This window comes from Odocoileus virginianus, chromosome 28 (assembly GCF_023699985.2).
Source record: "Odocoileus virginianus isolate 20LAN1187 ecotype Illinois chromosome 28, Ovbor_1.2, whole genome shotgun sequence".
Classification (NCBI taxonomy): Eukaryota; Metazoa; Chordata; class Mammalia; order Artiodactyla; family Cervidae; genus Odocoileus; species Odocoileus virginianus.
In genome coordinates this window covers 27,306,447-27,319,968 of record NC_069701.1, presented here as the reverse complement: position 1 = coordinate 27,319,968, position 13,522 = coordinate 27,306,447, and the positions used below count along the sequence as shown (strand labels likewise).

The 13,522-nt window shown below is 40.0% G+C and overlaps 1 pseudogene; it reads right to left on the bottom strand.

Moving 5' to 3' along the window:
• Positions 1-1,692: 1,692 nt before the first annotated feature.
• Positions 1,693-2,293, bottom strand: LOC110128447 (cytosolic iron-sulfur assembly component 2B pseudogene; annotated as a pseudogene).
• Between the last annotated feature and the right edge of the window lie 11,229 nt (positions 2,294-13,522).

The window sequence follows — 13,522 nt, the reverse complement described above, 5'->3', positions numbered from 1 at the left end:
TATTTAAAGCAACAATATCTGAGAATGTTCCAAACCTGATTACAAATGCTAAACCACAGATCTAAGATCTCAAAGAACCCAAAGCAGAATAAATACCCAAAACATGTCTAACAATACCATATTCCTAGAAATGGAAAATCAAGGAGAAAAATCAAAGGCAGAGAGAAATCTTAAAGAAAATCAGAAGGGAGAATAAAGCTACCTTTCTTATAGAGGGAAAAGATGAGAAATATAGTGAGTTTCCTGGCTATATTTGAAATTTAGTGAGTTTTGTCTTTCAGTAATTGATATGTTACGTACGCAGGAAATCAGTAAGAATATAGTTGATCTAAGGAGCACTATCAACCAACTTGAGATATTTGACATTTATAGAATTCTCCACATAACAGTTACTAGCTACACATTCTTCTCAGGCTTTCATGGAACATTTACTGATGGTGTGGACCATGTTCTGAACCAGATCATAAAACATATATTAAACTATTTAAAAGAATAGAAATTAGAAAAAGTTATTCTTAGACAACAATGGAATTAAATTGGATATAAATAACAGAAAGTGAAAGTCGCTCAGTCGTGTCTGACTCTTTGTGACCCCATGGACTGTATGTAGTCCATGGAATTCGCCAAGCCAGAATCCTGGAGAGGGTAGCCTTTCCCTTCTCCAGGGGATCTTCCCAACCCAGGGGTCGAACCCAAGTTTCCCATATTGCAGGCAGATTCTTTACCAGCTGAGCCACAGGGGGAGCCCGAGAATACTGGAGTGGGTAGTCTATTCCTTCTCCAGTGAATCTTTCCGGCCCAGGAATTGAACTGGGGTCTCCCGCATTGCAGGCGGATTCTTTACCAACTGAGCTGTCAGGGAAGCACCAAATAACAGAAAGGTAACTAGAAAATCTGCAAATATTTAGAAATTAAATAGCATTAAATTTCAAATGGGTCAAAGAATATGTCTCAAGAGAAATTTTAAAAGTTTAATGAAAATGAAAATACAACTTACCAGAATCTTTAGGATGTATCAAAGGCAGGGCATAGAGAAAAACATATAGTATTGAATGTGCACTAGAAAAAATAAATAAGTAAATAAAAAAAAATCCAAAACAGATAACCCAAACTTCCATCTTATGAAACTAGAGAAGGAGCAAATTAAGACCAAGCAAAACAATGATATGATATCAATTAGAGTAAAAAATCAATGACATTGAAAACAGGAAATCAATAGAGGAAAACAAGGAAACAAAAAGACGGATTCTTTCAAAATATCAATAATATTGATGGACCACTAGCTGGACACAAGTTATTAATACTAAAAATAAAAAATGAGATATTACTATTGATCTCCTGGACATTATAGGAATAATAAGGTAATATTATGACAATTTTATGCATACATGACAATTTTATGAATTTGATAACTTTAATCAAATGGACAAATTTCTTGAAAGATACAATCAAAACTCACAGAAGGAAAAGTAAATGATCATAATATGTCTACAGCCACTAAAGAAATTGGATAAGAACTTTTTAAAAATAAAAACACAATTCTTCAAAAAAGAAGAAAGCACTAATGAATTATACCAAACATTCAAACAAGAAACTACAACTCTCAATAATATCTGCCAGAAAATATAGAAGGTACACTTACTAACTCATCTTATTTATTTATTTTTTAAATGAATATAATTTAAGGGTTTATTACAAAATGCAAAATGTTTGTTTCTTATTGTCAGTGATTCAAGAAAACAAGGCCATAAGCCCTGTGTGGGGCTGGGAGCAAAATCCAGGCTCAAGACCGGGCTGATAGACACTGGCTCACAACTTCAAGCAGGTGGGTGTTCTCTAGGGCGGCTGCCATCAGCTCTTTATCTGCAAGCTGCTTGCTCACTGCATGTTCTGAGGCATAGGTCCCTGGTGTACTGTGCATATCCATCTTGAAACGCTGGGGAAGGGATCGCAGAAGCTTAACTTTGATGGACAGGCCAATAAGGGTGGCCATACTGCAGTGGGAATGGTGGGTGTGAAGGCGCGGCCACTGTGCTCTCGGGGTCGCTCACCTGAACCCGGGCTTGCTCTACTGCGTTCAATTCTTCTAGCGTCAGGGGATGCTCCGGGTCATTGATGGAGCGAATCAAATCGAAGATCTCGCGCGCGTTGGTGCTGTCTGGAACCTACTCGTCCTCCTAGCCCACGGTCATTGGCCGGTCCCCAGAGCGCTCGTAGATGAGGGGGTTAGCGTTCTCCAGGAGACCGCCCCGCATCCCGCCGCCGCCCACCATCTCGGAACCGCTGCCGCGACCGTAGGCATGCACTTCCCTAACTCATTTTATAAGACTGCTGCCGCTGCTGCTGCTAAGTCACTTCAGTCGTGTCCGACTCTGTGTGACCCCATAGACGGCAGCCCACCAGGCTCCCCCGTCCCTGGGATTCTCCAGGCAAGAACACTGGAGTGGGTTGTCATTTCCTAAGGCTCCAATGTGTGAAAGTGAAAAGTGAAAGGGAAGTTGCTCAGTCGTGTCCGACTCTTAGCGACCCCATGGACCGCAGCCTACCAGGCTCCTCCATCCATGGGATTTTCCAGGCAAGAGTACTGGAGTGGGGTGCCATTGCCTTCTCCTTTATAAGACTAGTACTACCTTAATACCAAAATGGATGAAGACATTATAAGAAAGGAAGACCACACAGCAATATTACTCATGAATAAAAATGCACAAGTCCTCAACACAATAATAGCAACTTAAGTTTAACAATATACAAAATAAATAATAGACAACGGTGAGTTGAATTAATTCCACGGATGCAAGGCTCAGTCTCCATTTGAAAATTAATCAATGTCATCCAATATATCAACTAGCTTAAGAAAAAAATCACTTTATCACATCAATTGGGCACTTTTCCCCTAAGATCAAGATCAAGGCAAAGATGTCCACTGTATTTATATTTATCAATATGCTGGAATTTCTAGCTAGTGCAATTAGACAAGAAAAGGAGACACAAAGATTGGAAAGGAAGAAGTAAAACTGACATGATTTGCTATGTAGAAAAATCCAAAGTAGAAACAAAAAGCAACTCCTGGAACTTATAAACATACATGCAAAATAAGGTTGCAGAATACAAGTTTAACATATGAACGTCAATTTATTTCCTATATACTCACAATTAGCTATTGAAATTTGAATAAAAACAAAACATTAACATTACAATAAAACTAAAGTCATGAAATGACTAAAAGTCATGAAAACTAAAGCCTATATTTAATACTAGGTCTATATGAAGGAAATTATAAAATTACAATAAAAAAATCAAAGAAGATCTAAAAAAGTGGAGAGATATTCATGTTCATGGATTGGAGAGTTTTAGTATTGCTAAGATGTCAATTCTTTCCAACTCTATATTCAACAAAATTCTAATGAAAATCCCAATAATATATTTTTCAGATATTGGCAACCTGTTTCTAAAATTTACGTGGAAAGGCACAAGACTTAGAATAGCCAGCAGATACTGGAGGAGAAGAACAAAGATGAAGGGTTCATATTATCTATTTTCAAGACTTACTATAAAAATACAATACTCAAGATAGCATGCAACTAGAAAAAAATAGGCATGTAGGTAAATGGGATAGAAGAGAGGGCCCCCCAAAAGTTGACTATGTTAAAAAATATAGTCAATTCATCTTTAACAAAAACACAAAGGCAATTCAATGAAGAAAGGATAGTCTTTCATCCAGCGGTGTTGGGATAATTGAATATACATTTGCAAAAAAAAAACAAACCTAGAACAAACTTTACACATTTCCTAGTATTGAACTGAAAATAGATCTTAGATCTAAATGCGAAATGAAAACTACAAAACTTCTAGAAAAGAAACTAACAGGAGAAAATTTAAGTTACCTTAGATCTGGTAGTAAGTTGTTAGATGTAACATCAAAACTATCACCCATGTAAGAATAAAAAGTTGGACTTTATAAAAATTAAAACCCTCTACTCTGAGAAAGACACTATTAAGAAAATGGAAAGAAAGCCACAAACTGGGAGAAAATATTTGCAAAACACACATTTGATAAAAAACATTCAAAATATATGAAATAATTTTAAAACACAAAAATAAAAATAAAACTAAAAAAGCAATTAAAAAATGGGGAATAGTTTGACAGATACTTCACCAAAGAAAATATACAGATAGAAATTAGCATATGAAGAGCTTCTTAACATCATTTGTCATTAGGGAATTACAAATTAAAACAACGAGATACTAGTACATACCTAAATAGCTAGAGTTTTGGGAGAAAACAACAACAACAGCTAACAATCCTAGTTGGCAAAGATGTGGAGCAACAAGAACTGCCAATCATTGCTGATGAGAATGCAAACTGAACAGATGCTGGGGAGTCCGGTGTGCAATTTCTTCCTGAGATAAACAGTCTTGCCACCAGATGCAGACAATGCACTTCTAGCTTTTCACACAACTGATTTTAAGTCCTGTATGGATGAACTTTGAAAGAAGTGTTAAGGCTAAGTGAAATGTCACACAGGGAAAGACAAAGTAGGATATCACATATGTATGGAACCTAAAAAGCCCAATTATAGAAACAGAGACCAGAATGGTAGTTAGCAGGGGCTAGGCTGGTGTGAGAGCTGGAAAAGGGGGAGATTAAATCCAGCCTCTGTACCCTGACAATGCATTAAATCTCAGAGACAGTTTTGGGTGAAGTAGAAAAGAATAGCTTTATTGTGTTGCCAGGCAAAGGGGCCCACAACAAGAATTAGCCCTCAAAACTGTGTGTTCCGACCTGGAGGGGGGTGGTGAAGATTTTTTTATAACAGTGGTTCAAAGAGGGTGTGGTCAGTTTGTGGACATTGTTCTGATTGGTTGGTGGTGAGGTAATCAGAAATCAGCATCATCAAGGTTCTGGTTTCAAATGGTCTGCATACCTGTGGGCAGTATTAACTTCTCCTACCTGGTGTGGGTTTCAGTATCTGCAAAACAGCTGGGAGATATTGTTGCTTGTATCACTTGATGGAGAACAAAGACCCTGTCCCGACTGCACTACTGGTTCTCTTGACTGCTTGTTTTTCCTTTGACTGTAATCCCCTCCCTTCCCTAATTTAACAACTGCTTGAGGGAAGGTCATGGAGGCTGAATGAAGCTTATTTCCTGTAATCAAAGAAATGGGGGACACAGGAAGACTTTTGTGCTCAGGAGCCCCACATGGTCCTGCTCAGTATCAAGATGGTGGTCAAAGAGTACTAACTTCTTGTTACAGGATGAATACGTTCTGGAGACTCTAATGTACTGCGTAGTGATTATGTCTAATAATACTGTATTATATACTTGCAAGTTAGCAAGAGAGTAGAGCCTAAGTGCTTTTACTACAAAAAGAAATGGTGATAATGTGATATGATGCAGGTGTTAGGTAACATTAGGGTGGTGATCATTTTGCAATATATATGTGTATCAAATCAATACTTTTATACCTTAAACTTATGCAATATGACATTTCAACTATATCTCAATAAAGCTGGGATACAGAATGTATATGCACACAAAAAAGCTTGCATATGAATGTTTGTAGCAGCTTTATCTATAATATACAAGAAATAAAGCAACAATTACATCTTTTGATAGGTAAATGAATAAACAAACTATGGTATATCCACAAAACGAGATATTATTTGCTTTGTTGCAAAACTGCTATATATCCTAGTGCCCCCTAGCCCCCTCAGCAACCCCCCCCCCCCCCACACACACACACCAGAGCAGTTTTCTCAGGGCTACTTGAGATGCCAACTCCCAGGCTTGAAGTCCTAAAAATTTCCACCAAATAAAATGTAACTCTTCACTTTTTGTTTTTAAAGGGTGAACCTTAATGTATGTAAATATTTTAGAAATTCATGAAGGAGGTCATGGGATATCAGGATGGAATACAGAATCTGACAGAACAACCTAACTTTATTATGAATACATGGAGCACGTTGCTGAAGGAGATGAGGGAAAAGGTGCTGACCTATGTAACTGGAAATGGTGTCTGTAAGATTAAAGTCAACGGCGACTACATAAGCATTCATTCATGTCCAGCTGATAAAGATGTTCCCGCAGGGGTCCAGATGAACAATTCTGATACTGCCATACATCTGCATTTGAACTGAACAATTAAAATGATAGCAGATGGTAAGAGGCAAGTTACTCACTGATGAAGTGGCAGTTACTTATAAATAAGCAAGGGTAATATTAAATAATATTAATAACAGGGGAAAGTGAAAGTGGTAGTCGCTCAGTCATGTCTGACTCTTTGCAACCCCATGGACTGTAGCTTGCTGGGCTCCTCTGTTCATGGAATTCTCCAGGCATGGATCCTAGGGAGGAGGGGGTTTGCCATTTCCTCCTCCAGGGAATCTTCCTGACCCAGGGATCAAACCCGTGTCTCCTGCATTCACTGTAGGCATATTCTTTACTATTTGAGCCACCGGTAACAATGATAGCGGAACCACCAACAAAAACCACCCTTCCTGGCCGGGCACCGTAGTAGCCACTTACATGAGTCCTCTATCTTACAGTAGGAGGTCCTGATAAGGGAGGTGGAACTGACAAGCTACCACCCCCCAGGAAAATTTGGGGAAGGTCCAAAGAAGAGAGAAGACTCCAGTCCCTATTTCCTACTAACCTCCCTGAATCCTCCTTCATCTTCATCTGTGTTGGCTGAGTGCCACCAGGAAAGACCCTGAGTCAGAATGATTGGCCAAAGACAACCCAGAAACTGACCCCGTTATCATAAAACCCAAGACTGCAAGCCACATAGCAGAGCGGTCCTTCTGGGTTCCCTTACACTGCTGCTCTCCATCTGAGCGCACTTTCCTGATCGTCTCTTGCTTTGTCAGCACGGGTGTCTTCTCTGATAATCCATTTCCAAGTGTTAGACAAGAGACCACTCTCAGACCCTGGAAGGGGTCCCCCTATCCTGCAACAGTAAGAGGCTAGAATAATCCATGTGGGAATGGACTAGAATTCAAGGCATCACTATGACCACCTCTAGCACAATCTATGCAAACAGTTACAGATATATGCATATGTAAGAGGGGCTAGTGTGCACACACAGACTCTCTTACTCTGTAAGCGGAGAGGGGCTTGAAGCAACAGTCCCCAATAGCAACCTCTTGTTGTCAAGGAGAAGAGATAAAACCAGGTTCAGACCCACCTAGCCTGTCTGCAGTTACCAGGTAACCATTTAATTAGTAAATAAAACCTCTGTTATGGCATGAAGTGGACCTACAGTCATCTGCTGGTGTCACAGAGATTACTGTTTCTTTCACAGTTGGTAATAATATTTGAAGCTTGTAAGGAAGGTATTCTAGAGTTTTCTTAAAAGCATCAGTGGAGTCACTACCCTCTTTTGATGTAAACTATCAGCCTCCAGCAGTCTTTATACCATAAACAGGGCACACATAAGTAGACACTGGGTAAACATAAAGTTATAACTGCTAAGAAATTAGTGGCAAAACTAGGTGTGCCAAATACAGTTAAAGGCTTCTCATTATTTCATTGAACACATCCACAATACATTGGGGTAATTGCTGTTACTATCTCCATTTCTCTGCTGGAGAAGCTAAGGATAAGTGAAATTTAATAACTTATCCAAGGTTAAACAATAAGTAAATGAAGGAGCTGGGCTATAAGTTGCATAATTTGACTTCTGAGCACACACTCTTAACTAGCAGGGAAATTACTTTGTAAAGGTAAGGCCCTATTAAACCATCCTTGCTCATTGTAGGAAGGACACTATATCACTGACAGCACCATCTGCCATGGAGGATCCGCATTTAGAAAGAATGGAGACTTTTAAACGATCAACCTAGTCTTTGAGGCGTGAGATTTGATTGCCTATCATTTACAACATAAGTGCTTTAATGGCACGAAATAATTTGAATTGTGTGGGTTCCCCCCCACAACAATTTAGAATATAAAATTCGTGTCTGGGAAGGCAGTGTTGCTAGATGTACAGAAGAAATGTTATTGCTGGATAATGGAAATGAATCAATTGACTCCTATATGTCTCCATAAGCAGATGCAATGTGAATAATAATAAAAGCTTCAGTTTAATAAGTGCCCCTATGGAGAAGGAAATAGCAATCCACTCCAGTATTCTTGCCTGGGAAATCCCATGGACAGAGGAGCCTGGTGGGCTACAGTCCATGGGATTACAAAGAGTCAGACACGACTAAGCACACATGCACAGATTTCTGTTTGCTAGACATTGTTCTAAGCTTTTGATGTATATATCTCATTTAATCCTCACAACACACTCAAAAGCAGGTATCAGTATTATTTACAGAGGAAGAAGAAAAGAGTAATTTGCTACTCCTAAGATCACACAACTAGACAAGAGTAAAGTCCGATGCGTGCATGGGACATGCTAAGTTGCTTCAGTCATGTCCAACTCTTTGTGACCCCATGGACTGTAGCCCACCAGGTTCCTCTGTCCATGGGATTCTCCAGGCAAGAATAATGGAATGGGTTGCCACGCCTTCCTCCAGGGGGTCTTCCTGACCCAGGGATCGAACCCACGTCTCTTAGATCTCCTGCATTGACAGGAAGGTTCTTTACCACTAGTGCCACCTGGGAAGCCCAAAGTTAGGATATATGATTGCAAAATATGTACTATTACTCATAATGCTGTACAGTCTCCATATATGCAGCTCACATCAAGTGAGGATTAGAGAATGACAGCTTTCAAGAGGATAGATTTTGGTTTTTCAGAGACATCAGAATTCTGTGTTTGCTTATAGGTAACTGTGTTTTTTTTTTCCCATCATCCTAAAGAAAATCTTTGCACTAGGCATTGTCAACTTAAAAAATTATTCACAACCTAAATGTTGAAAGTAATGTTTTATTTGGCAATAAATTTTAGGACTTCAAGTCCAGGAGGCAAAAATCTCTAGTAACTCTGACAGAACTGATCTGAGGAGGCGAGGGGGCAACCATGCTACAAAGAAGTTTTGCAACAAAGGGCAGATAGTTGGGAGTATCAAAAGGTTACTGTTAATTAAAGAAAACCAGATATCCCAAGATAAGGAATTTAGTGCATTTCCATGTATGGGAAGATGCAATTGTCTGGGCTCACGGATATGCATCTCAGCTATCTGGGACTAGTATCCTGTGTTTTCACATCCTGAGTTCCTCAGCGCTCACCTCAAGGAGTGTCTTCAGTCTGGTGGCTGCTAGATGGCCGGTATTCTTTCCTTCCCGAGTTCCCTCAGGGCTTACCAGCTCACCCTCAGTGGTGGCTGCAGAGAGTGGGGTGGCGCACCCTCACTGATGACTGTGGCATCCTTTGTTTACTGATATGGGGGAAAATATTCCATTTCTCAGCATTCTGCTAATGTAGTTAAGAAAAGCTAATTAGATCCTCAGATGGAGTGAGATCATTCATATCCTGTAGAAATAGAACATCTATTCCAGAATGTCTGTCTAACTCAGATTTATGTGTGGTAGCGATTCCAGGGTTCAAGATCCAATGCCTTTATGAAGAATTATGTGTGTGTGTGTTTCATTGCCACAGGAAGTATCCTTGCCCCAGTCACCAGCAGAATGGTGGTGGTTCACTATTTCCTGAAATTAACGTAGGGGTCAATGGGTCAGCATCATGATGAATGTGGACAGAGTTCCTGTAGACAGATAATGTGTTGGTGGGGATGTTTTTATTTACAAAAATCTGCTTATGATTCTAGCAAGAAACTGCATCTGCCTGTGCAGTAACCCAGTGGGTTTTGAGGCAAAATGATGACTCAAAGCGTGTGTCCCTCCCTTGGCCCCAGGGCAACATGAAGAAAGTCAAGGGAATCTATTTTTGTGCAGTACTTTGCCATGACAGTGGGCTCGTAGAAGTCTATCAGCCACAAATACACCTCCTTACTGGAAGGACAAAGCTGAGACTCTTAGGTGTTGGGTGACTTGTCAAGCTTATTTATCTAGTACCTGGATGAACAAGTTCTTGAATAAATCTGAATCTTTTCTACTTGAAAACTGAAATCTAGTACTTACTCCAGGATAAGTTTTTGCTCTAAGTTCGGTAAAGTACAAAATGTGGTGGTTTAGTTGTTAAGTTGTGTCCGACTCTTTGCAACTCCATGGACTGTAGCCTGTCAGGCTCCTCTGTCCATGGGATTTTCCAGGCAAGAAGACTGGAGTGGGTTGCCATTTCCTTCACCAGGGGCTCTTCCCCACCCAGGGATTGAACCTGGGTCTCCTGCATTGCAGGGGGATTCTTTACCACTGAGCCAAAGTACAAAAGAAATCATTCATTCACACTTCTTACATGGGTTATAGGCATGGTTTACTGAAACTGCAACCTCACTCATACCTATGATTTATCTAGAGTAATAGAAAGGGAATGAGGGGAAATTTCTTTTTAAAAAATTTTATGTATGTATTTTTGGCTGGGCTGGGTCTTCATTGCTGTGCATGGGCTTTCTCTAGTTGCAGTGAGTGGGCTCTAGGGTTTGTGGGCTTTGGTAGTTGTGGCACCTGGGCTTAATTGCTCCACAGCATGTGGGATCTTCCCAGACCAGGGATCAAACCCATGTCCCCTACACTGGCAGATGGATTCTTAACCACTGTGCCACCAGGGAAGTCCCTGGGGAAGCTTCTTTACTGATCAGAAGCACTAAACATTTTATAACCATAGTACTTTCTTTATATTGATTCCACCTTTGATTAAGAACTGTTTTGAAAAATATTGCCTACACATGTAGACTGTTGTGAGCGAAAACTACAAAGTAAAAATTATTTGTATTTGTTAAAAGATATACAACAGAAAGTGAACAAAGCAGTCACCTTTGCAAGCTGCTTGAGACATTGGCAGAGAAGGGCATTATCTAACAATATTACACATTTTAAAGTCTGTGACTGATAAAATACCCAGGGAGAAAATTATCTGAAATATTAGGGAAATATGTATTAAGATAGTGGAGCCCAGAGAACAGAGGAGATGATTGGAATGGCCCCAAAGCAAAATGGAAAGAACAAGACACTTACCCCAATTAAGGATTTAACAACTGAGACCGACCTCGTATATTCATAACTATTATTTCAACTGCTTATCTAATCCCAGTTGGGAAGAAGAAAAAGAGCAAATAATCTCCAAAGTGAAGACTTCCATTGACTGATTCCATCCTGGGATTCCATGAAGAATACCTCTCCCTGAACGTTGTACCATCCATGGGAGTGCCGGTCTTCTGAAGCAAGTTTCAGGAAAGATATAGAATGCCTTTTTCCTGTACCTTCTCATGTACTATGTCTGTGGTTTGTCTCCAGGTGAATAACGGTATGCAGGCACAAGCAATTTTTTTTTTAAAAGCCTGATTCTCAGCATAGTCTGAAGAGGAAAGCAGAAAATCCTGAACAGAGAATGGGAGAGTTCCAGGGCACAGGTGATGTTGTTTTTTGATCTTTGTGTTGAATACACAGGTGTTCAGGTTGTAGAATAAACTCATGGAGCTATACATTTGCGGTGGGAAAACACTTTTCTGAATACATATTTCAATAAAATACAAAAAAAGGAAGAAAAAGAAAGAAAGTCTGGCTGTATTTTGTCAGCCAGGTACATGATACAGTCTTAAGGCAAAAATTTCTAAGATGAAACCTTTGAATTAGGGCTTTTGGTTTCAGACCCAGCATAGGCATTTGAAATGCCTGCAGCTGTATGCCTAGGTTCATTTCCCCCAGCAGTCTGAGGTTTGTGAACAATGCCGTCTAGCCTAGCTCTCTTTTCCCTAAGGTTGTTTTATTTCAGAGAAGGAGAAAGTTGCCTAAAGATTTAGCCATGTTGGGCAGCTTAAAAATCACATCCAACAAGCTCTTCTTCCTTCTCTGTTCACTCAAGTGACTTATGATTAGAAGATAGAATTACCTTAGTTAATGTTAATACTAACTTCATAAGTTACAGATGTAATAGAAAAACATATTTTTCTTAAAAATACCATATTTGTTTTATATAAGTAAGCTTTGCATGTCTGGCTGCAGGAAGAAAGTGTGCTGATCAGTCAGGACCAGCTTGAAAGATAATCTGTCAAAATGGGCTTTTCAGGTGGCCTGCTCTAGAAAATAATAAAATAACACTTACCTCTACTAATTAAGTTCCAGAAAAACATCTATTTCTGCTTTATTGACTATGCCAAAGGCTTTGACTGTGTGGACCACAATAAACTGGGGAATTCTGAAAGAGATGGGAATATCAGACCACCTGACCTGCCTCTTGAGAAACCTGTATGCAGGTCAGGAAGCAACAGTTAGAACTGGGCGTGGAACAACAGACTGGTTCCAAATAGGAAAAGGAGTACATCAAGGCTTTTTATTGTCACCCTGCTTACTTAACCTATATGCAGAGTACATCATGAGAAATGCTGGGCTGGATGAAGCACAAGCTGGAATCAAGATTGCTGGGAGAAATATCAATAACCTCAGATATGCAGATGACACCACCCTTATGGGACCTGGTGCACTGGGAAGAGCCAAAGGGATCGGGTCGAGAGGGAGGTGGGAGGGGGGATCGGGATGGGGAATACATGTAAATCCATGGCTAATTCATGTCAATGTATGACAAAAACCACTACAATATTGTAAAGTAATTAGCCTCCAACTAATAAAAATAAATGAAAAAGAAAAAAAGAAGAACTAAAGAGCCTCTTGACAAGGGTGAAAGAGGAGAGTGAAAAAGTTGGCTTAAAGCTCAACATTCAGAACACTAAGATCATGGCATCTGGTTCCATCACTTCACAGCAAATAGATGGGGAAACAGTGGAAACAGGGGCAGACTTTATTGTTTTGGGCTCCAAAATCACTGCAGATGGTGATTGCAGCCATGAAATTAAAAGACACTTACTCCTTGGAAGGAAAGTTATGACCAACATAGACAGCATATTAAAAAGCAGAGACATTACTTTGTCAACAAAGGTCCATCTAGTCAAGGCGATGGTTTTTCCAGTAGTCATGTATGGATGTGAGAGTTGGACTATAAAGAAAGCTGAGTGCTGAAGAATTGATGCTTTTGAACTGTGGTGTTGGAGAAGACTCTTGAGAGTCCCTTGGACTGCAAGGAGATCCAACCAGTCCATCCTAAAGGAGATCAGTCCTGGGTGTTCAGTGGAAGGACTGATGTTGAAGCTGAAACTCCAATACTTTGGCCACCTGATGTTAAGAGCTGACTCCTTGGAAAAGACCCTGATGCTGGGAAAGATTGAAGGCAGGAGGAGAAGGGGACGACAGAGGATGAGATGGTTAGATGGCATCACCAACTCGATGGACATGGGTTTGGGTAAACTCTGGGAGTTGGTGATGGCCCGGGAGGCCTGGCGTACTGTGGTTCATGGGGTCACAGAGTCGGACACGACTGAATGACTGAACTGAACTACTAACTAAACTGTACTTTTTAAGTGCACAGATTCACACACACACACACACACACACACACACTTCTATCCCTAAAGCTGTTTGAAAACTGTTGAAAGTTTTATCATCAAGCCATTTAGGAAATGCA